This window comes from Drosophila suzukii, chromosome 3 (genome assembly GCF_043229965.1).
Source record: "Drosophila suzukii chromosome 3, CBGP_Dsuzu_IsoJpt1.0, whole genome shotgun sequence".
Lineage (NCBI taxonomy): Eukaryota > Metazoa > Arthropoda > Insecta > Diptera > Drosophilidae > Drosophila > Drosophila suzukii.
The window spans coordinates 59,732,662-59,758,337 of record NC_092082.1 but is presented as its reverse complement, the minus strand read 5'-3'; the positions used below and the strand labels follow the sequence as shown (position 1 = coordinate 59,758,337).

Genomic DNA, 25,676 nt, shown 5'->3' with positions numbered 1-25,676 from the left:
GAAAAGAAAATTAAATAAATTGATTTTGTTTGCCTTCAAAAATACAGATGTAGGCGAAAGTCGCAGAAAAGCTTAGTTAAACATATCAGCTATAAATAAAGAGTCATCACATCATCACATGCTTTTTTTTGCTTTAGCTTTATCCTACAGAATTTTGAAGTCAATTGCAAAGTCTTTAAGAAATGTTTCAAAATGCGAACATACTTTTAAAACTATCCTTGCCACAGCATTGGTGTAAAAATAGTTATAAATAAAATTTCGCTGTAAATGGGTATATGGTTAGGAAAATTTGTTTTTTAAATTCGATTGGAGTCTTTGGTTACCAATCTTTCCACCTCAAATGATATCAATTTCTTGTTTTGCGGTGGTGTCAACTTTTTTTTTGGACGTACCCGACCGCGTTTTGGTTGAAGTTTGTACACCCTTGCAGGACGTTCTCGTGTGAGCATTGTTTGTAGAGAGCATTTCGATTTTTAGTAAACTGAAAAATAACTACAGGAACTTAAAGATATTGTTTCATTTCAATTTACTACCATATATGATTACCAAAATCGAAATATAACGGTCTTTGTACTATTTTGACATTAATTATTCAATCGTTCCTACGGCAGCTATATGAAAAAGTCGCCCGATTTTTAAAAAATGTTATTCAAAATGCTAAAATAAAAAAAGAAAGATATTTCCAAGAGCAGAAGCTAATATGTCAAAAAACACCGAAGTTATAGTTTTTGTATATTTTTAATGCATGCATGGGTATTGATAATAAGATAATAAAATGTTATTTAAATTTTTTACAAAATATTAAAAAATTTTGACGGTAGACGGGATTTAGCGTTATTGGCTATTGTGGGCGCTAGAGGAAACCCAAGAATCTACATGCCAAATCCGGTTCTAGCTCTTATAGTTTCCAAGATTTAAGTGCCAAAAATTCCAAAAATTTAAATGCAAGTTTGTTCCATGCCAAAAATGATTGAAATGGAACCATTCATTACAATGTTATAACCAAATAATAATCAATATTTTGCAATTCAATCGAGATTGCACACCACATTGACAAGAAAGGACGTTAGCTTCAGCAAGTTGAAGTTTGTATACCCTTGCAGTTATAGTAATTAAATTTAATTTAAAATACAAAAAATGATATTCCCAATAGTATAAGATAATATTTCAAAAGACACCGAAGCTATAATTTGTTTCATATTATTTTCCCACCAATTTTCCGATCTTTCCTATGGCAGCTATATGATATAGTCGTCCGACTTTGATAAAAAAAAATTCAAAATTCAGAACTAATTAAAAATGGTTATTTCCAATCGTAGGAGGTTATATGATAAAAAAACACCAAGGAAAAATTTTTTTCGATTATTTCTATGGGAGCTAAAATATAGTTGTCCGATCCGGCTGGTTCCGACTTATTTACTACTTGCAAAAGAAAGAAGACTTTTGGGAAAGTTTCAGCCCGATAGCTTTAAAACTAGGCTAGTTTGCGTAGAAACGGACGGACAGACGGACATGGTTAGATCAAGTCATCTAGTGATGCTGATCAAGAATATATATGTAGGAAACAGGGATGGTCGCAAAATACCAGAAGAGCAAGCAATCAGAGAGACCAGGAGTGGTCGTCGTTTTTAATGATCCAGAGAGCGCGAGAGAGAATAAAACTCTAATAAAGTCAGTCGGTGCCAAGATCTCACGCGCTACGCATGCCAATAAGCATACCCTTTGTACATCATCAAATGTAACACTACAACTTAAGTTTTGTATTTCTGATTCCAAATAATAATATAAAATAAACATTACACATAATAATTGAACACGTCGTTGTCCCAAGAACATTTGCATCACTGCGGAATTAATGGGGCCACAATTTTGGGGGATCAACCGGAATAAATTTGGATCAAATACAAACTACAGTCATTAAACTAATAAGTTGTGAGTTTAAAAGTGGTATAAACTTGTGCATTGCGGTGGTAGTAGCAGTTGCTAAAAATCAAAAATTGCTGCGCAATAGAAGACAACAAATTAGCAAGAAACAGAGTGCGTGACAACGAGAAGAAAATGTTGCGAAATTCAATTTTTGCAACGCAAAAGAAATAGAAGAAAAACCGACTCAAAGGCGACTGGCGTAACAAAGAAGAAAGCGAAAAATCAGCGAGTACCGAATCTGGGAGCAGCGCAAAAATTTTGTGGTGAACGTCAACCAGCCGAAGGCAGGATCGTTGGCGGTGGTCATCTGGACACAAATTAAGGCGTGGAGCAGTTACGGTAACAGGCGGCTCACAGAAGCTGTGCGTCAGGAGAACACAAGGAACCTGTGTTCAGGAGGCTGGTCAAGGCGAAGAAAGTGGTGTTCAGGAGGCTGGTCAAAGCGAAAGAAGCCGGCGGATCGCAAAATTTGCGCGTCAAGATAAAACAAGGAAGCGGTGTTCAAGAGACTGGTCAAGGCTAAGGAACCGGTGTTCAGGAGGCTGGTCAAGACGAAGGAAGCTGGAACTGGTACAGGAGGAGATCGCCGAAGAAGGGGCAGGAAGATCTGGAGAAGTACCAATAGTTGGCGAGCAAAGAGAAGTCAATTTTGGAACTGTATTGGTGGTGAACTTTTGGCGGCTGGAAGACGAATTCAAAGCTGTATTTGTGAGGCAGCGAGTACATCATTCTGGAGCTGTATGTGTGAGACGGCAGACGGTTCGTTCTGATGAAATTCAGAAAAATTGGCTGAAGGCGACAAGAGGAGACAAGAATTCAGGCAATTTTGGATGGCGAAAATTAACTACGAAGAGAGCGGCGAGACGAATTCCAACAACAAGAAGAGAGTCAAGAAGTGCTTTCGTATATAACGTAGCAATTCAAGCAGGGCATAAAGCTGTTGATTTAACGTAACGTATACCGTAAAGCAGTAATTTGGCTGTGTATTTTATATTTGATATTACTGCTTATCTATATATATCTATATTACTATATCTATATTACTCCTATATTGTATAAGTATATTTAAGTTTCAATATGAACAAGCAAGAGGTTTTGGCACTGCTTGTAGCAGATTTACGCGAAAAGTTAACAGAGCTGGGACTCAGCACAAATGGAAGAAAACCAGAGTTGCAAAATAGACTGCTTGCTCACTATGGTTTGCAAGCTGATGAAGACAATGAAGGCATCGAAGTGGATGAGGATGATGAGGGCTCTTTCGAAAGCGAACATTCCAATAATATGCAGGCAGGTGGTAGGTCCGAAAGAAATGCAGTCGTAGAAGGGCAGAACCTTCAGACAGTAAATTCAGCTTCAGGTAGGTCGTGGTTTACATTGAAGGATGTGGACGGAAGTGTGTCACAGTTTTCAGGAACTAATTCACCTGACATTAATCAGTGGATTGAGGAACTAGAAGAGTGTGCACTGACGGTGGAATGGAGCCAATTACACCAGTTTACAAAAGAAAATTGATGAAATACGCCTTTCAGGAAACCTTTGTTTTCCGGTAAGATACATCTCCCTGATTAAGAAAAGGGCACTTAAAATTTTTTCTATGGTACCAATTTTTTTTAAAGTGTAAAAAACGTTTTTAGCACTTTTTTATTTTCTAACTCGAGTTGCGATAAACCGAATTCGGTCATTAAGGACTCATTTTACAGGTAATAGAATGCCCTTTAACTTTCTTATACACATCATTAAGTTCCATTTATTAGTTCAAAAGCTACACTTCGTCAAAGTTGAAAAATTTGGAAAAAAATCAAAAACGCTGGCATAAATGGCTTCTTTAAAAATACACGCGTAAAAACCGAAATTAGTTTTATGTTGTTTTCTTGATGGCTGAACCATAACGGAGAATATGCGCCATAGATCACGACAATCCGTTGGTAAATCGATTTTTAACAGATTTTTAAACGTATATACCCAAGTTCATTATTCGGGAGCAGCGGCCGTTAAACGTTATTTTAAATTTTCAGTGTTGGGGAACGTAAGAATTTGGTGCAAGTTGTTATGCATAACGTCAGTTTCTTTGCTATAGCGCTGGGCAAGCTAAAGAGTATGCGATTGCAGTTACGAGGAAATCATTTTCATATATTTTTAGCAAGGAAACTGACGTTATGCATAACAACTTGCACCAAATTCTTACGTTCCCCAACACTGAAAATTTAAAATAACGTTTAACGGCCGCTGCTCCCGAATAATGAACTTGGGTATATACGTTTAAAAATCTGTTAAAAATCGATTTACCAACGGATTGTCGTGATCTATGGCGCATATTCTCCGTTATGGTTCACCCATCAAGAAAACAACATAAAACTAATTTCGGTTTTTACGCGTGTATTTTTAAAGAAGCCATTTATGCCAGCGTTTTTGATTTTTTTCCAAATTTTTCAACTTTGACGAAGTGTAGCTTTTGAACTAATGAATGGAACTTAACGATGTGTATAAGAAAGTTAAAGGGCATTCTATTACCTGTAAAATGAGTCCTTAATGACCGAATTCGGTTTATCACAACTCAAGTTATAAAATAAAAAAGTGCGAAAAACGTTTTTTACACTTTAAAAAAAATTGGTACCATAGAAAAAATTTTAAGTGCCCTTTTCTTAATCAGGGAGATGTATCTTACCGGAAAACAAAGGTTTCCTGAAAGGCGTATTTCATCAATTTTTTTTTGTAAACTGGTGTAGTAGTTCCATCCCAAATGGAGACTGAAATCATTCAAATTGCTCACAGACAAGGCCATTTTTCGGCGAAAAAAACCCAAGATCTTGTGGAGAAATCTTATTTCATACCAAATCTTAAGGAAAAAGTTTCCAGAGTAGTAGGCAGCTGTGTGGAATGCATCTTGGTAAACGCAAAATCGGGAAAACAGGAAGGTTATCTGAATCCTATCGATAAGGGAGACAAACCGTTAGTCACTTATCACATAGATCACGTGGGGCCGATGGAGATCACCAAGAAAAGGTACAATCACATCCTAGTTGTCGTAGATGCATTCTCGAAATTTGTCTGGTTGTATCCGACACGCAGTACCGGAGTCGAAGAAGTGCTTAATTGCCTGGACAGGCAGGCCGTATCCTTTGGTAATCCCTTCAGGATCGTATCAGACCGTGGTGCAGCGTTCACTTTACACTTATTTAAGGAATACTGCGACAAACAAAAGATCCAGCACTTATTAATCACTACAGGAGTACCTCGTGGCAACGGACAGGTCGAAAGAATGCATAAAATCGTTGTGCCAATGCTGTCGAAGATGAGCTTAGAGAATCCTGGAAATTGGTACAAGCATGTGGGTAGAGTGCAGCAATTGATCAACAATATCGAGCCTAGGAGCACAAAAGTAACCCCATTCAAGCTGTTAACAGGTGTTGACATGCGTGTGGTAGACATAGCAGGACTTAAAGAGCAGGTACAGCAGTCTTTGGTAGAAGAGTTAGACCACGAGAGAGATCAGTTACGCAAAAAAGCCCGAGAAAACATTCAAGCTCTTCAAGAGGAAAACAAGCGATCTTTTGATTTGAAAAGAAAGGGTGAAAAGCGTTACAAGGTAAACGATTTAGTTGCGATCAGGCGTACCCAGTACGGAGTGGGCCTAAAGCTAAAGGGAAAGTATCTTGGACCATACAAAATAGTTGAGATTCACAATCATGGCAGGTATGATGTAGAGAAAGTTGGAGATAGCGAAGGACCTTTGAAAACATCCACTGTAGCTGAGTTTATGAAGGAGTTCGGGACGAACACCACGTCAGGAGGGCCGAATGTAGGAAACAGGGATGGTCGCAAAATACCAGAAGAGCAAGCAATCAGAGAGACCAGGAGTGGTCGTCGTTTTTAATGATCCAGAGAGCGCGAGAGAGAATAAAACTCTAATAAAGTCAGTCGGTGCCAAGATCTCACGCGCTACGCATGCCAATAAGCATACCCTTTGTACATCATCAAATGTAACACTACAACTTAAGTTTTGTATTTCTGATTCCAAATAATAATATAAAATAAACATTACACATAATAATTGAACACGTCGTTGTCCCAAGAACATTTGCATCACTGCGGAATTAATGGGGCCACATATATACTTTATGGGGTCGGGAACGTCTCCTTCACTGCGTTGCAAATTTCTGACTGAAATCGTTATACCCTCTGCAAGGGTATAAAAACACCGAAGCTATAACTTCTTTCATATTATTTTCCCATCAATTTTTCGATCGTAACTATGGCAGCCATAGATATAGGCGTCCGATTTTGATTTAAATAAATTCCAAATTCAGAACTAATTAAAAAATGTTATTTCCAAGCGTAGGAGGCTATATGTTAAACAAGAAAGGAAGTTAACTTAGGCAAGCCGAAGTTTGTATACCCTACCCTACCGAAGCTATAATTTGTTTCATATTGTTTTTTCACCAATTTTCCGATCGATCCTATGGCAGCTATATGATATAGTCGTCCAATTTTGATAAAATTAAATTCGAAGGTCAGAACTAATTAAAAAATGTTATTTCCAAGCGTAGGAGGTTATATGTTTTTTAACAAAGAAATAAATAAAAAAATTTTTTTTTCCGAATATTCCAATGGGAGCTATAAGATATAGTTGTCCGATCCGGTTGGTTCCGACTTATATACTACCTGCAAAAGAAAGAGCCTTTTGGGAAAGTTTCAGCTGATGCCTTTAAAACTGAGAGACTAGTTTGCGTAGAAACGGACGGACAGACGGACATGGCTAGATCGACTCGTCTAGTGATGCTGATGGGCCGATGGGTATTGATGAGAACAATACACTTCAGTTAAAATTTGTACTCTACCTTTAAAACTGTTGGAGCCACAATTTTGGGCGGCTTGTGGGCGTGACACACTCACGAAACAAACTGCATGCCTACACTCAGAAAAAAAATCAAGTATTTCGTGCTTGAACCTAGTATTTTCGGTGTCAAAACTTCGCCAAGCATGGAAAATACAGAACGCGAGAACAAAATACTACTTTCGAGCACGGATTTTCAAGACCGAAAATACTAGATTTAAGAACCTTTCGGTCTTGAATCAAGTATGAATAATTCTTAAATCAAGTCATATTTGGACTAAAAACAAGAACGATTTTATAATAAAGTAAGAAAGTTGCAGGCTTGATTTAAGGACGAATAATTCTTAAATCAATATATAAATATTATGAAATTAAAATGAGTTTTTATTTTATGCTAGTAAGAGAAATAAGTATGGGAAACTGAAACGAAATAAACGATATATGTATAATATTAATATTGTAAGTTTACTTACGACTTGCCGCTCACGGGCATTAAACACTGTCTAATTTATGCGCCTTATATACCGAGTACTTTCAGAATAAACAGTTGGGAATTATTAGAGTTGGCAGACATTAAAAATCTAAATAGTGCTCAATATGAGAACTTTTTGAGCACGAACGTTCTTAAATGTTAAGCATGCAATTTTTCTTAAATCAAGGCTGTTTGTACTTGTTTTTAGCATGGCGTTTTTCCCTGAGTGTAGTCCCAGTTTTGCAGCTTTTCTAGTTTCCGAGATCACAGCGTTCATACGTACAGACGGACATGGTTAGATCGACTCGGTTAGTGATCGTGATCAAGAATATACATACTTTATGGGGTCGGAAACGCTTCTTTCTACCTGTTACATACAGTAATGGGTATAACCACAGAGCCATCACGCTAGGCGGCGCACAGAATCTGTTTCTTGGGCTCTACGTTTTACTCCCACAAAATGTAAAATCTTTCAAAGCAGCTTTAAAAACACAAACATTAAAAAAATTAAACCTAAATTGAAACTACAAACTATTCTAGTGCCATTTACTTTAACGAGCGTTGCCGTTGTAAAATACAGAAGGCATTGGACCGCTAGGCAACCCATTTTTGAACTTTTGGAAAGATCGACTCGGCTAGTGATCCTGATCAAGAATATACAATATATACTTTATGGCGTTAGCGCTTCTCTCGTTTACATGAATACCAACGCGCGGTATATTCTGTTAACATTTAATCTTAATTCTAATCTTCCCCAACATTCTCCGCCCGTTGAAAGAACCTGGGTAACTTCAAGAACATTCAACAGGAAAAAGGCGATTTTCCATATTGGCCTGCGCAGGGTGCCTTTGCTAGTACTAAGATCGACAACTCGAACTCGGTCATCTTTTCCAAAAATTACAGCCAAGACTCGAGTTAAGGTCCAGTGCTGCAGAAGTGCTGTGTCCTCGTGAACCAACTTTGATGTTGGCTTAATGTTGTGTCCACTTGGTCCACGTTTGCAGGGTATGGATATATAGTCGTGTTGCCATAGACGCCAGAATTGCTGCTTCAGGAATGTTTTTCGTTGCCATCGTGTCAAACAGCTGAGTTAGGTCCTTAGCAGTTGAAACTTGAAAGTACTCATAAGATGTTGACAAAAGCGGACCATCAATGGGCAGATGAGCTGGAGTTAGTACGGAACCATGGTCCGGGTCGTTGAAGAGAGGTGCGATAGGTCGCGTTCTAAAGATTGCTTCGATTTCTGTCAAGAACGTTAGAAGTTCTTCGTAGGTCAAGTGAGCTTCGGCGACGTCCTTGACCAGAAGATTTTGGCAGACTTATCTGCGGCCTCCCAGGGGCCATGAAAATGGGGAGCATTGGAAGGTATAAAGTTGAATTCAAAGCCCTTGCAAGCGCTGTAGGATTCCACCAAGCTGATGAGCTCTACTAGTTTAAAAGCTGGACCGACGAAATTTGTCGCATTGTCACTACAATAAGTTTGGAAACTCCACGCCGTGCATTGAACCTTCGGATACAGTATAAAAAGGAGTTATTTGTGACTGACAAGCTCGATGTGTGTGTTTGGAGGCAAAGCAGACGAAGATTGACGCGGCTTGCTTTTTATTTCGTAAGACGTCATAAGAGACCCACAAAAGTAAATTTCGGTGACCAAGAATGGGCGTTTCCATTTAGACGGTCAGGTGGGAGGCTTCCCATGATCTGAGACAGCAGACACGGCCGGTGATAAGGGCAGTGGATCCTGGATTGGTCTCGAGCGTTGACGACCCACATCCTTTCACGCAGCAAGGATAGCAACACCTTTGTTCCGGCGTGCAAGTTTGATCCTTGTGAAGGATTGGTTAGTGCTTTTGGTCGAACGGCGTGTGCGCAATTGCCAATTTTCCGCCGACTCTAACCACGACCAGTGTTGCTCTTCTTATCTGAACTTCATGAAGAAAGGGTGCCAATGCCTGCAATGCCTGTATGCTGAACATGTGCATTAGCCAAAATTTGTCAGTAAGCTCGGACGCTGGTACATGAACTAGATTTTGAATAATTGGTTTATGAGTTGGTGAAAAAAAACCCGGAAGATAAAAGAAAGGGTTCGAAGAGATTTTATGTAAGAGGATGAATTATTGATCACTTGATCAATGATGCTCACTTTAGCAGACGGAATGGTAGGGCCCACAATTAAGAGTTTGTTGAGGGTTAGGCCGGACGCCTTTTTTGCGTCGAAAACAACCCTGGCTGTGTCCACTGTGTTAATGCGAGACATGTGTCCAAGTTCCACATATTCCCTCATCAATTGGATGCAGGCTTCCTTTAGTGATCGGTAAGATTGAGCCTGCGCTCCTGCATCATAAATCGTTATAATGCACTGTCATACGGTTGAACTGAACTTTTGATTTTGAAAGGCAACAACTTTGGTATTGGAATAATGTTGCTCGCATCCTCTCAGATGATTAGACTCACTGCACTAATGCTGTGGAAATAATTTCTCTTTTCGTCGTGCGCGCTATTAGAAACACAGTAGGTCGGCTGTGCTGGTTAAATCCAGCCTGGGCTTTGTAGCGCTTGCTTTAGGAGAAGTGGCTCCATCTGTGGTTCGTAGTGACACAGGGGTGGCGCCATCTAGGATTTGTGCGAGAAAATATTCTGTAGCAGTTTTCGGATTAAGTGAGAGCAACTGGGGCAAGTGTCAGACTTTCTTGGATCTAGTTTTTCACCACATACTCCGGTGTTTGGGTTACCGCCCGAATTTTGGCATCAGAGTCGGTCTTTTCCGTTTTGGCAGCCTAGGCGATCAGAGGTGAAAGCTTTTCTATAAGTGTCCAATCTGCAACGTTGAGCATATTCGGCGACTACTGGCCCGTCCACAAAAGACTCCTGCGCGGACGCCGTTTGCTCGAACGAAATCTTTGGAAGTAATCCCTTAAGCGGAGTCTGTCAAGCTGCTGGAAGAAACTGGGTCGAGAAGCAGAGGAAAATCTCAGCTCAGGGCCCCGCCAACAGCGTTTGCCTTTGGGCGACGCATATAACCATTTCGTTTGCTTAAGCTCTAGATCGAGAGCTTTTGCTTGAGGAGCGTTCTTCAGTTCCATTCAAATTGAATTTCCACCACAACAAAGGAACATCTATCGCCAAGTTTTTTTGTGATGTAATTTAAAGTTTCATGATTGCATTTAAAACTATGTCTATCCTACTTAATCGTACCCATATTTAAACTATATAATTCTCCATTAATTTAGGATTAATATATGTGCCCTTTATTTACTTTCTTAGCTGGTAATAAAACCTTTATAATGAACTAAATTATCAGTCTGTTGTCGCAGCTAGGATGATTCCGCGATAGGGTAGCTTGCATTTGAAGGGGTCGTTCGGACGTATGGAAAAGAACGGCCAATAGTTGGGTGGGTATTAAGGGACCTCGGGAACAACTAGAGAGGTGATTTTGAGACTCGGCCAGGGTATTGGGGAATTTTTGGACTTTCTTTTTGGTTTTAATGTGGTGTTGCTCATTTCTGAGTTTAGCTTGTCCGGCACCCGATATTAGATTTCGATTACCATTAATAATAGGCACTTCATTGGGTTAAGCATTTACATCCACTTCAACAGCCGACAAGCAGCCAGCCGAGCATACCCGCGTGCGCTTGATTTCCATGGTACACCTCCGCCTGAATTTTATTTGAATGTGGCAACTCGTTACAGCTTTGGCGTGCTTATCATCAAATCTTTAATAAAAGAATCTTTAATTAAAGAGTGTGATGAGTGCCTTGACAAACTCTACATCGAGATTTCGAGGGGAAATCAGTAGGAACATGTGATTTGCGCAAAACAATTAAAGCAACGAATGGAATTTCTTTACGAAGTCTATTGTGTAATGTAGTGATTACCCGAATCACTGGAATTTGTTGCGATTAACGATTTAGGCAAATTAACTTGTTTTGTCCTCTGTCGTCGCTGTGTGTCGATGGCTCCTCCTTTGGTAATGGCGCGTGATCAACCTTTCAAAAATTGTCAGCGTTGCGTCAGGAATTTGCAACATTCGTCACAGTGTGGTAGCTTCTCAAATGATTGCTTCTTATCATAGCTCTTCTTGTTTCGGCATCAACCTTGCATAGGAGCAAATTTATCATGTTTGCGTTCAGACGAGTTAAGGAAATACCAGAAAAAATACCAGATTTAGCGAGTGAATTTCGATGAACGTCGTCACCCACCGCGCAAACAAAAAGGAAGAGATAACGCTATGGTCGATGCCATCGACTATCAAATACGCGTTACTTAGCTAAAGACAGTGCGAGAGGGATGGAGATATGCTTGCTTGTAGCTAGCTCCACCTAGCCTATAACAGCAACTAGCCCATTTGCTGCATGTGGTGTACAATCTCGAGTTAACTTGCAAAATATTGTCTATTACTTGGTTATAACTTTTTGATGAATGATCCGATTTCCGATGTCTAATCCAAGCCTTATCCAAGTTGCTCATTATTGTTGGACTTGGCCCACAGGAAGCAATACCACAACAGGGCAAATCCGCAGAACAGTGGAAGTGTTGATGATAGTCCAAAAGAGGAAATCATTGGGAAGAACTGCCTACATAGACATCCTGCCGCACGCGACCAAGAATTTGGTTGAGTTGTACTAATAAAAGTATATTTTTAGGAGAACCACCAGTAATAGTAAAAGAATCCACCTCGACCATCTACTCGGCAGCTAATGCGGAGCTGATACTGGTAAAGTTAAATAAAAATTAACTTTACCAGTATTGTAAGGTTGAAAGACGATCATTTTAAGGTGAACTTTTACTTAAAGCCTTTACCGAAATTACCGCTTTCCTACCTACGCCAAAATGCTTCACACCGAAATGCTGTTGTAAAGAAAGATAGATATGAAAACCTTACATTGCAGATCCACAGTTCAGTACTGCCACAGAGTCGAACGCAAAAAGCCGAATGCAACGGCGGCCAATTGCCTTTTTTTTTGTTATGGTCGGGACGTCTAAAGATCATAAAAACATATTTTAAAGCTAGTACCTCGACTATCAGATACCCGTTACTCAGCTAAAGGGACCAAAGGGAAATGGGGACATGCAAGCAGAAAAGCGAGATTAAAATACGCCACCTACCGGCGGTAGACAGATTTAAGCGTTATGGGCGTTAGAGTGGCCGTGACATATTCGCGTAAAAACCTTGCAAGGCTACGGAATCTTAATCGGAAATCCCAATTCTATAACTTTGAAAGTTTCCGAGATATCCGCGTTCATATTTACAATTTTTTGAAGATTGCGGGCGTTAAAGTGGGCGTGGCAAACTTTTTTTTGGGTCAATCGATAGGCTTTGATAAGAGCAACGCTTCCTTCTACCAGTTTCGTACTTTCCGTCGATTCTAGTACACCCTTTTACTCTACAGGTAACGGGTATTCCTTAAGTTTATGAATAGCACATTTTAAAACATCTCTGGCAACATTTGTAACAGAGAAATGGAAAAAATCGCATGTCTAACCTAATTTTTAAACGGATTTATTTTTTTTTTGTGTTTTTGTTTTTATTAGTTTGTCACCTGGATTAAATTTATTCGCCATTCGCATTAATCGAATTTTTTAATCGTTAGCAGTATTGTTAATGTGTTAAGCCTATTACTCACATCGACGAAAACCGCTAGTTAACCATAGGAGTGAGCGAGAGGCAAACACGCAGCTAACGCCTTTCGTCGGGTCAGTTTTTCAGCGGGGTACTCAGATGAGCTAAGGAAATACCAGAAAAACTACCAGATTTAGCGAGTGAATTTCGATGAACGACGTTAGCCGCGGCCCGAAGAAGAAATTTAATCTTTGGCGGTGTTCGTGCAGAAACGGTGGGGAATTTAAAAATTAAAAGTGGAAGAAAAACCCCAAAAACGGCTTAAGAAGGTTAGTACAGATTAAAAAGGACTCCTAATCCAAAATGTTGCCCATTATTGTGGGACTTGACCGACAGGAAGTAATACTACAACGGGGCAAATCCGCAGAATAGTTGAAGTGCTGGAGGAGATCCACTAGAGAATACCAGTGGGAAGGAACATGGGACATCGCTCGATCTCCGACGAGCTCTCCATTGAGGACTCCACCTCCACCAGCTACTTGGCAGCTAAAGCGGAGATAGAGGACGCGCCGGTTTCTATAGGGAGGAGGAAATAATGTCGCCCGCTAAGGGACAGCTGGAGGAGCCTTTACCAGCCATTGCCAGGATGCTGGGCGACTTCATGCAGCATCAGGCGGAACAACTTCGTTCCCAATTCGGCTCCCATTTCCTCAAGGTCCAATATGCCTATTGGGACTCGGATAGACTACAGATGGCGCTGGAAAGATGGCAGAGCATCCGTGGGACGAGAAGGAAGCCGTAAACTTCTAAATTACATTAATAAAAACATTCGTTGAACATTTAATTTATTATACCCGTTACTCGTAGAGTAAAAGGGTATACTAGATTCGTCGGAAAGTATGTAACAGCCAGAAGGAAGCGTTTCCGACCCCATAAAGTATATATATTCTTGATCAGGATCATTAGCTGAGTCGATCTAGCCATGTCCGTCTGTCCGTCTGTCCGGATGAACGCTAAGATCTCGGAAACTATAAGAGCTAGGCTATTGAGATTTGGCGTGCAGATTCCTGAGCTTCTTACGCAGCGCAAGTGTGTTCCAGCAGAGTGCCACGCTCACTCTAACGCCCACAAACCGCCCAAAACTGTGGCTCCTACAGTTTTGATGCTAGAATAAAAATTTTAACTGAAATGTATTGTTCTCATCAATTCCTATCGATTGACGCAAAAAAAAGTTTGCCACGCCCACTTTAACGCTCACGAGCCGCCCAAACCTGTGACGCCCACAATTTTCATGCTAGATAAAAAATTTTAACTGAAATGTATTGGTCTCGTCAATACCTATCGATTGATCCAAAAACAAAATTTGCCACGCCCTCTCTAACACCCATAACGCTTAAATCTGTCTACCGCCGAAAGGTGGCGCATTTTAATCTCGCTTTGCTGCTTGCATATTTCCAATTCCCTTTGGTCCCTTTAGCTGACTAACGGGTAAGTGATAGTCGAGGTACTCGACTATAGCGTTATTCCTTGGTTTTATTTTAATTTTTTTGTGCACCAGCAGACTCTTCTTTTTTAAATTGCTCCAATTGATTTGTTTTCCGTTTGGCAACAAGCCCAGCTGCTTAACAGTAAGACCATGCCACATGCATTGCGGGTGAACTTTGAAAACTTTGGTCACACTACAAAGAAAAAGATTTTTCTACTTTCTGATATCCCTGGGATTTTCGGACGTCTTCTAAAAAGCTTTCCCTGCGACGACATACGAGGGCAGTCCGATAAGTACTTAGTCTCACCGTCTGATGGCGTCACTATCGCAAGAGAAATTTACTATCTTGTAGTACATTCTCGTAGACGGCTACTGTCGAAATTTCAGCCGAATCGGACTCGTAGTTTTGTTTTGACTACGTGTGAAATCGGACGTGTCCGCGGATTTTAGAAAAATGGAGAAAGAGCAATATCGGTGTGGGATTCGATTCTTGTTTTTGGAAGGGAAATCGCGCAGCGAAATCAAAGAGCGCTTGGATGCTGTGTACGGTGACTCTTCTCTTTCGATGCCGATCGTCAAAAATTGGTTTAACGAGTTTTGACGGTTTTTGATGAGCCACGCCCAGGTGCCCCGAAACGGCCGAAATCCACGATCTCGTATTGGCAGACCGCCGATTGAAGATACGCCAGATAGCTGAGACAGTAGGCATGTCAAAAGACCGCGTGGGTCATATTCTGCATGAAATTTTGGGCATGAGAAAGCTGTCGGCGCGAGGCGCAACCGTGAGACATCATCAGAGCAGTTTTTGACGCTGTTTAAGCGCAATCCGAAGGAGTTTCTGCGTCGTTTCGTGACCGTTGACGAAAAATGGGTCCACTGGTACTCACCAGAGACCAAGGAACAGTCGAAACAGTGGAGTTCTGCTCCGAAGAAGGCGAAGACTGTCCCATCTGCCGGATAGGTGATGGCCACCGTTTTTTGGATTTACAAGGTGTGATCTACAACGACTACCTGGAGAAGGGCCAAACGGTCACAGGGCTGTACTATGCCGAATTATTGGGCCAATTCGCCGCCGAATTGCAGAAAGTAAGGCCCCATTTGGTGAAGAAAAAAGTGCTCTTCCATCATGACAACGCACCGGCTCACACTTCCGCCCTCGAAAAGGCCAAATTGGTCGAATTGGGCTACGAGCTGCTACCCCATCCACCATATTCTCCAGATTTTGCCCCTTGTGACTTCTTTTTGTTTCCAAACTTGAAAAAGTCACTCGCTGGACAGAAATTTGCGTCGAATGAGGAGGACGTCGCCGCCACAGAGGCCTATTTTGCAGACCACGAGAAAACGTATTTTTCAGACGGGTTAAAGAAGTTGGAGCATCGCTGGGTCAAGTGTATCGAACTAAGAGGAGATTATTTTGAGAAATAAATCGCCACTTTTCCAAAATTTTCGTTTTTCTTTTGGAGGCTAAGTACTTATCGGACCACCCTCGTATTTCCCTCAATCGTTCTACCGTTCGAACTGGGATGTTCAGAATTTCGTGTCTTATCTCCGGCCTTAAACTCCTTTTTAAAATTTCTTTCACTTCTATTTGGGTTAGGGGCATATCCAGGTTGTCTATTATTTCCTCTATTGCATCATAGAGTGTATCAAACCCTTCACTTTCTCGCTGCTTCCTATCCCAAATAGCTTCTCGGATATCTAAGTCCGTCCGAGCCTCTCTGAGTTGCCTTCTATAATATAATCCCATCGCAATTCCTGGGTATTCTTGTGGTACCTTCAGTAGAACTCTCTCGCTTTTCCTTCAAACAGAAGGCTAGCATTGCTGCTCAGGATCCAAAAATTTCCTTCCAGCGTTTGTTTCGTGAGAGCCTCCGCTCGGTAAATAAAATTGTCGACACTGAGACCTTCAGGATTTTCACTAAACCGCCATTTCCAACTATTTAAAATATGGCCTACTTTGTCGGGCCTCTGGCTTAGGTCTGAGTGACTACTCCTGGGTGTTTCGCGACTGTAACCTGATGGTCCATCCATGTTGACCATTGCAATTCGACCTAGAGAATCTCTTCCAAGCACTAATTCCGGATTAGCAAATTCTACAGCTGGAAAGGGTGCAGACAAATTGCCTTCAATTAACCTAGTCATTATTTCTGATATTTCTCTCAACAAATCATTCTGCATGGACTTTACCGCGTCTAAAATTGTACTCAATCCAGAGTTGATCCAGAGATCAACTCTTTCTGAGCCATTTCCAAAGCTGCTGCCCCTGACGAGCCACTGGGCGTAGCAGCTATAACCTGCCCTTTAAGTAACCTTGTATTTTGAGATGGAGTACCAGGTCTCTCAAAGTACACTGTGTTGCAAGTAGGACACGTTGTTATACCCGTTACTCGTAGAGTAAAAGGGTATACTAGATTCGTCGGAAAGTATGTAACAGGCAGAAGGAAGCGTTTCCGACCCCATAAAGTATATATATTCATGATCAGGATCACCAGCCGAGTCGATCTAGCCATGTCCGTCTGTCCGTCTGTCCGGATGAGCGCTGAGATCTCGGAAACTATGAGAGCTAGGCTATTGAGATTTGGCGTACAGATTCCTGAGCTCCTTACGCAGCGCAAGTTTGTTTCAGTAGACTCCCACGCCCTCTCTAACGCCCACAAACCGCCTAAAACTGTAACTCCTACAGTTTTGATGCCAGATAGAAAATTTTAACTGAAATGTATTGTTCTCATCAATACCTATCGATTGACCCAAAAAAAAAGTTTGCCACGCCCACTTAAACGCCCACAAACCGCGAAAACCTGTGACGCCCACAATTTGCATGCTAGATAAAAAATTTTAACTGAAATGTATTGGTGTCGTCAATACCTATCGATTGATCCAAAAATATATTTGCCACGCCCACTCTAACGCCCATAACGCTTAAATCTGTCTACCGCCGGTATGTGGCGCATTTTAATCTCGCTTTGCTGCTTGCATATCTCCATTTCCCTTTGAGTAACGGGTATCTGATAGTCGAGGTACTCGACTATAGCGTTCTTCCTTGTTTTATTTTTAGAATAGCCTGCAATACATGCCTGATGGCCTGATGCCACTTACTTCCATTTCCTGAGGATCGGTTGTGCGTGACTTAAGATTTATAATTCTTAGTTACACCACGCTTGGGTGAAATAAGTGAAGTTTAGATTCGTGTCCAGGGGCAGAAGTTCAAAGGAAAGAACAAAGAAGCGAATTATTTTTCCCCAGTGCTAAGTCCGTAGAGGCTTGGCACTTATACCTGCATTACCATCACCGGAAGCGAAATCATTCGCCATACAGTTGTGGTGAACGGATTTGGTTTAATCTGATGTCTGCGGCACAGACCAGCAGGGGCAACGATCGGAAAATATATTTTTGGGATTTTTTATTGGCATAGAACGAACATACAAGTGAAAGCTCAATAGATGGGCTTGAGTTCCACTTAAGGGGCAACCGTCGAAAATTTGCGTTTGAGCGCCTAGATGTCTAGCGACCGCGCTCTAAGGCCGTCCAATTTTGTCAAGAGAAAATGCGAGTATTCCGCCGGAAAAGTGTCCAAGGCGTGAATCGAATTCGTCGAGCGCGATCGGCGCCAGTCATGCGCTGATCGAGTGATTTCCCCGGGAAAGTTCGGCAAAGTTAAAGGCCCCGTGGAACTACAGCCGTGAAGCGAATGTGGAAAAGAAAAGTCGATTAGTCGCTGAAGGAATTGCGGTTCGGTGAAAGGAGAGTTTAATTTTAAATTTTCTGTTGGATCAATCAATAGGTATTGACGAGATCAATACATTTCAGTTAAAATTTTTAATCTCGCACGAAAAGTGTGGGCGTCACAGGTTTCGGCGGTTTGTGGGCGTTAAAGTGGGCGTGGCAAACTTTTTATACCCGTTACTCGTAGAGTAAAAGGGTATACTAGATTCGTCGGAAAGTATGTAACAGGCATAAGGAAGCGTTTCCGACCCCATAAGTTTGCCACGCCCACTCTAACGCCCATAACGCCTAAATCTGTCAACCGCCCACATGACCATATATTGAGATCGTGGGTAGGTGGCGCATTTCATTCTCGCTTTACTGTTTACATATCTCCATTTCCCTTTGGTCCCTTTAGCTGAGTAACGGGAATCTGATAGTCGAGGTACTCGACCATAGCGTTCTCCCTTGTTATACCCGTTACTCGTAGAGTAAAAGGGTATACTAGATTCGTCGGAAAGTATGTAACAGGCAGAAGGAAGCGTTTCCGACCCCATAAAGTATATATATTCTTGATCAGGATCACTAGCCGAGTCGATCTAGCCATGTCCGTCTGTCCGTCTGTCCGTCTGTCCGTCTGTCTGTCCGGATGAACGCTGAGATCTCGGAAACTATGAGAGCTAGGCTATTGAGATTTGGCGTACAGATTCCTGAGCTTCTTACGCAGCGCAAGTTTGTTTCAGTAGACTGCCACGCCCACTCTAACGCCCACAAACCGCCCAAAACTGTAACTCCTACAGTTTTAATGCTAGATAGAAAATTTTAACTGAAATGTATTGTTCTCATCAATACCTATCGATTGACCTAAAAAAAAGTTTGCCACGCCAACTTAAACGCCCACAAACCGCGAAAGCCTGTGACGCCCACAATTTGCATGCTAGATAAAAAATTTTAACTGAAATGTATTGGTGTCGTCAATACCTATCGATTGATCCAAAAATAAATTTGCCACGCTCACTCTAACGCCCATAACGCTTAAATCTGTCTACCGCCGGTAGGTGGCGCATTTTAATCTCGCTTTGCTGCTTGCATATCTCCATTTCCTTTTGAGTAACGGGTATCTGATAGTCGAGGTACTCGACTATAGCGTTCTTCCTTGTTCCAACTTGTTTCCTTAAGATATCATCCATGGCTCTTTGAAAATGCTGTTTCTCAAATATCTGAATCTTTCATTAAAATTTGGTGTAATCCTGATTCGAAATCGATTGTTTAGAAGTATTTAGTCTTTCATAAATTAGCTAATATTACGGACCGGTATTGCATCGGGTATCTATCCGGTAATCTATTACCAGTCTATGTTTAAGTAGGACTGCCATCTTCATTTTGACCTTTTTTGGGTACCACTAACATTGGTGAATTATAAGGACTGCTACTTGGTATTACAATATTTTCCTTTAGCATTCTATTAATTTCATTATTAAGGTATAAGGATATTGTTTACTATAAATGGCCCTGTCATTGTCGGCATTTATTTCGCTTCTCATGGTGAATAGATCACGCTAAATGGTTTGTAAGACCACTTTCGAATTGGGCTGATTACACAATTATTTCACAATAAGAATTCTTTTTTATTCATGACGACTGCTCGTGGTTAGGAGGAAGAGAGAGAGCTAGAAATTCGTGAGACCAGACTATCTCAAGAAAGAATATCTTACATGCTATTGAATATATACCTCTGGGACTGATGTATAAGGGCGTCCAACCAACGCGTGTGCGGGTGACAAGTAGAAAACCACGATGTCTGACGTAGCGAAGAGTGGGCGTAAATTGACGACGGATTCAATTTGAGCCAGAAGGGTATGCATTTGCTCAAATGTGAGGATGGAATTCCCGATAACACGACGCAGATGTAGCTTTACGGAGTGAACAGCTGATTCCCATTTTCCGCCCCAGTGGGGTGCGTGTGATGGTATAAAACTCCATTTGATACCCTCGCTGGCCAACGCTTGGGTTACTTGAGTGTTATGCTGCTGCGACAGGATGAGCTTATACATACACACAAAGTGGCGACCGTTGTCGCTGAAGATGTGGGTACACTTGCCTCGACGGGAGATAAAACGGGGAAGTTCAGCGAGAAATGTCTCCGTGCTGAGATCTGTAGCCAACTTCGCTGAGAGTGTTCGAAATGTTGAAGAATTTGCCACAGCTTTTTCCCTTTGCAACAGGTGTAGATCGGATAAGAAGCTTCCTTGATCCTGCTTTAGACAGCAAATGCGGGCCTCGCTGATTTCGTCAAAGGTGAGCGTGAGGTTTGACGGAATCCGTTTCTGCATTCTGCTTCGATGAATAAAGCGTAAAACAAAGGCAGTGCAGCGAATCAGCTTGGTCAAGGAAGAAACTCGAAGCGATAGACACTCAATCGGCGCCAGAATACCTAGAGGATCAAATAATCGTGAGACATCTGACAATACTTGCCGTTTAGTAGCATCTGGCTGCGTAGAAAGTTAAGCTTTGTAGGACAGGACATCGTCTTGGGGATTCCATTGCATTCTTAAAACTATAACCGCACTGGTTATTTGGAGCTCTTCTTGCCTGGTGTGGCTAATGCGGCGGCTGGTATATACCCATTTGCCAAGCTAAAGGTTAGCCTTGGACATCAGCTTAATGAGCTCGTCACGGTGGCTGAGTAATTCGTCTTCAGTTTCAGCGCCGGTGAGGACATCGTACGTAAAAGTCCTCTAGCATAATTTCTGAATAACCCATCAAACACCACGCGCAGATTCTCCACCTTTTCGTGTGAAGGGTCTCGTTGTGTATGCTCAGTGTTATTCTCGGTCTCCAAAAAGCGTTGAAGAGAGGCGTTTATGTCAACAGTAGTCATGAGCGTGTTGGCGGTTGATGGGTGCGACATTGGAACGGAAGTGATTATCTATCCAAAGATCGAGCTGATCTAATAATATTTCCATCGGTGTCATAATTTTTCTCACCTGACAGAACAGATTAAATTTGTTCATTTCCCATTAAAATGTTTACAGTTGAAAATGTGATAAACAAAGTGTCGGCTAATTGCAGTCCGTCGGAGATCCCTAAAGCTTTTTCGTCAATGTCGTCCCGTTCAAGTGACAAGAAGAAGGCTGCGACAACAATTATATGCAATGACACCATTGATTTGATGTGCAGCGTTGCCAATCCTCTAGAAGTTTCGGTCTTGATGGAAGATATTACGAAAACTAGTATCCTTAAGGGTATTGATGAGCTGCTGATTTGCGTCTGGGAGGCCAAAGTTGAGCTACATTCAGAAGTTTGAGTGCAGTGTCCGCAGGAGTGCAGAGTCCGCAGGAGCAGTTGACACGAAGTCCATGTTTTCAGGATCTACAAGAGAATGATGACGGTCATTGCAGTGCATGCCCGAATGTTTCGATTGACATTGTGAAGATCGGTTGCCAGGCCATAGGTAATCGAAGCAAATCGACTTTCCTTTCACGAAGGAGCGCCGCTGTTCGGTGTTCAGACTTTGAATTTGCGAGCATATATCATATACAGCTGATGGTCAGCGGTTAACTGCAATCACAGCGCGCTTCGCTTGGTAGGCTTGTCCGTGTGGCTGCCAGGATCGAGTTTCATTGCCAATGTAGTCGGCTTAATTCAAAATCCTCGCAACGATCATCAAGGGATTTAAACAAGTCTGTAACTGTTGGGGACGCAGCGCCTCTGGTGTTCTCTATCCACTTCCCTTTGGAGTCGAGATCAATTTTATCCAGTACAAGGTGAATAACCCAGCAGTGACGGCTGGTCTCTCCAAACGCAACTTTCCCACGAATGATTTCATTGGCGCTGTTCGTACCCAACGGTGCTTAACATGACCAGCACCCAAGAAATCAAGCAGTCGCCAAATTGGGAACATTACCAGGATCTCAGTAGCACGCACTGCAGATGAGAATTACTGATCACCATATTATATGTCTCACAATCCCACCGTCTCACCGATTCAACGGTACACTGACCCGCCAATGCAGTCAGCACATTTCGCAGTGTCAGCTGAGCCAACTACGCAAATTGCTACCATAATCAAAATTCCCTGACCTACTTTAGAATATATCCCATTGCACTATTCATTACACTAAATTTCCGTGTTTCAAGTAGTATATAAGAACTTATCAATTTAAGAATAAATCAGTTATCAACGCAACGTATAACTCCGTGGTTCTACTTTCCAGCTCATGGCAGTTCCAGCATCGCCTGAGGTCCGGCATCTTACCATTGCTGCGACGATATCGTCCTGCCACCAAAGCGTCCCCGTGCCAGCAACAAGTGCTCATTACCCCCTTTTCCCGCGGCGTGAGCCGGAAGTGTCTACTTCGGTTAGGCGCCATCAGTAAGTTTGCGTAGATTAGACACCTCCCCGTTGGGGGCAGCAGCCAGTCCCACGATATGCCTTGGGCGGTCATAGCGTTCATTGAAGCGTTCCCATGCTGAATCATAAGCTGATTCTGTAATGGACGTGTAACTGAGAAGATTGGCCGCATCACCAATCAAGAAAGACTTAAGGTAGTGAAAGTAATGAATCTTTCCTAGGTGGGTCTTGTTGTGGACGGTGCTCTCGTAAATGTCCTTAAAGGCAGGCCATTCCTTGTAGGCTCCACCAAAGGGTTTGATGTGGATTTTCGGCAACGTTAAAAAGACTGTAGCAGGTCGCAGCGTGGGCAACGAACGTGTTCCGTTCTCAGAAAGTCGCTGAAGGAAGTCACTTTCCTGTTGCAGCAAAGTGGCAATGTTGTGACCCGCTTGAGATATAGCGCTTGGCTGAAGGTCGCTCTGTAACGACGCGAATAAGGTGAAGGCGTGCAGGTACTTCTCCTCATACGCTTGGAAGTCTTCGGTAGGATTCTCGAAGCCCTAAACGTTTTCATGCAGGTGCATTTCGTCAGTGATCTCCCTAAGACTCCTGAATGCTTGATTTAGCCGTGCCTGCATGCCATCGACTCCGAAGTAAGTGCTCTGTGGAGGCTGTAATTGACCAAGCGAGTCACTGTCGCCTTAAGACGACCACGAGCTTGGGTAAGCCGTTTAAGTGTCCGCTACTCCGTGGTGTGCAGATTTGCTTATACAGTTTGTAGATGCGGAAGTAGAAGACAATGGTGGTGAACAGATCTCGCTAAATGGGTTGTAAGATCACTACCGAATTGGGCTGATTAATAATACACAATTATTTCACAATAAGAATTCGTTTTTATTCATGTCGACTGCTCGTGGTCAGGAGGAAGAGAGAGCGAGTTAGAAATTCGTGATACCAGACTATCTCAAGAAGGAATATCTTACATGCAATTGAATATATAACAAATTATTATAATGAGCTATCATGTTTCTCAACAATGTCAACTATTTTGTTTTTCAGAACTTAAATTCGATTAGTACTAGACATTTCAATATTATTCATTTAATTTCGCTTGGACACTTAAGCTGCAACATTTTTCCTTATTATCGACAGATAAATCGACGTCAAGGTGTTTAGGATCTAAGGATCCAAAACATAAAACTTTTTTGATGACGGAAATTTTATCGTCGGCGTGCTTAGGATTTGTTGATCCCCAACTATTTATTTTTGTTTAGCAGATATTCCTACATCGGCTAGTTCAAGATTTTTTTATCCCAAACGTTTTAGTTTTTTATTGACGAATATTTCTACGTCGGCATGTTCAGGACTTATTGATCCCAAACTTTTCTCGCTATTTTCCACAAATATCAATTCTGTATTTCGGCAACTTTTCTCATCAAAATAACTTTATATAATAAATTCTTTTAATGGAAGAGATTTATTAACTTAAATTAAATTCATTTATTTTTTCCACCATTATCAAAGTGTTTTAACTTTTCTCTCTCCTTTATATTTTAAAACTCCCTTTTCTATATTAATTATAGCTCCTTTTTTTTCTTAGTAAACTAAACAAAGTCAGATTCCAATCCTTCGATTTCATAAGACAAATGTCTTTTATACCCGTTACTTGTAATACTACTTACTAGATTTGTCAGAAAGTATGTAACAGGTAGAAGGAAGCGTTTCCGACCCCATAAAGTATATATATTCATGATTAGCATCTTTAGCAGAGTCGATCTAGCCATGTCCGTCTGTCCGTCTGTCTGTCCGTCCGGATGAACGCTGAGATCTCGGAAACTACAAGAGCTAAAAAGTTGGGATGTTGTATGTAGATTCCTGAGCTTCTTACGCAGCGCAAGTTTGTTTCAGCAGGGAGCCACGCCCACCCTAACGTCCACAAACAAAAAATTATAGCTGAAATGTATTGATCTCGTTATTACCTATCGATTAACCTAAAAATAAGTTGGCCATGCCCACTCTAACGCCCACAAGCCGCCTAAATCTGTGGCGCCCACAATTTTCATGCTACATAAAATCTTAACTGTAATGTATTAGTCTCGTCAATACCTATCGATTGACCCAAAAAAGTTTTCCACGGCCACTCTTACGCCCATAGCGCTTAAATCTTTCTACCGCCCACATAACCATATATTGAGATAGCGGGTGGGTGGTGCATTTCAATCTCGCTTTGACGTTTTTTAACATATAACCTCCTAGCTTGGAAATAAAAAGGAAATAAAAGAAAATGAATTGGTCGTTTATCGTAATATATAAAGTCCAATCTAGACAAGATTGCTTGAAAAGTTAAAACGGTGCCATGATTGGGAGCTCCCATGATTTTATTTCGTAAAATTGTTCATCATACTCCTACAGATTTACATATTATAGTATAATACAAATTTTAACTGAAATGTATTGTTCTCATCAATACCTATCGAATGACCGATCGATTGATGAAAAAAATTTGACACGCCCACTTTAACGACCACAAACCGCCCACAAACTTTAAAAAATCGTATGTATGAACGCGGATATCTCGGAAACTATCAAACCGCCAAAACCTATGGTGCCCACAATTTTCATTCTAGAAAAGAAATGATAACTGAAATGTATTAGTCTTATCAATACCTACCGATTGACCCAAAGGTTTGCCCACAAACCGCGCCAAGCGTGCGGCACCCACAATTTTCATGGTTGCAAACAAAATTTAATATCTATCGATTGACCCTAAAAAGTTTGCCACGCCCACTCTAACGCCCATAACGCTTAAAAATGTCTACCGCCGGTAGGTGGCGTATTTTAATCTCGCTTTGCTGCTTGCATACCTCCATTTCCCTTTGGTCCCTTTAGCTGAGTAACGGGTATCTGATAGTCGAGGTACTCGACTATTGCATTCTTCCTTGTTTTTATTTAGATTTTTTATTTTTTTTTATTTTTATACCCGTTACTCGTAAAGTAATAGGGTATACTAGATTCGTGGGAAAGTATGTAACTGGCAGTAGGAAGCGTTTCCGACCCCATAAAGTATATATATTCTTGAGCAGGATCACTAGCCGAGTCGGAAACTATAAAAGCTACAAGACTGGAATTAGGCATGCAGATTCCTGAGATTTGCTTGTTTCAGCAGTGTGCCATGCCCACTCTAACGCCCACAAACCGCCCAAAACTTTGGCTCCTACAGTTTTGATGCTTGAGTAAAAATTTTAATTGAAATGTATCGATTAGCCCAAAAAAAGTTTGCCACGCCCACTTTAAAGCCCACAAACCGCCCACATACTTCAAAAAATCGTAAATATGAACGCGGATATCTTAGAAACTATA

At 41.4% G+C, this 25,676-nt stretch overlaps 1 protein-coding gene across 3 annotated transcripts in view; it reads right to left on the bottom strand.

Moving 5' to 3' along the window:
• Positions 1–25,676, bottom strand: part of beta-Man (beta-mannosidase) — a 68,130-nt gene that overhangs the window by 2,385 nt on the left and 40,069 nt on the right. The gene's annotated exons all lie outside the window — the stretch shown is intronic.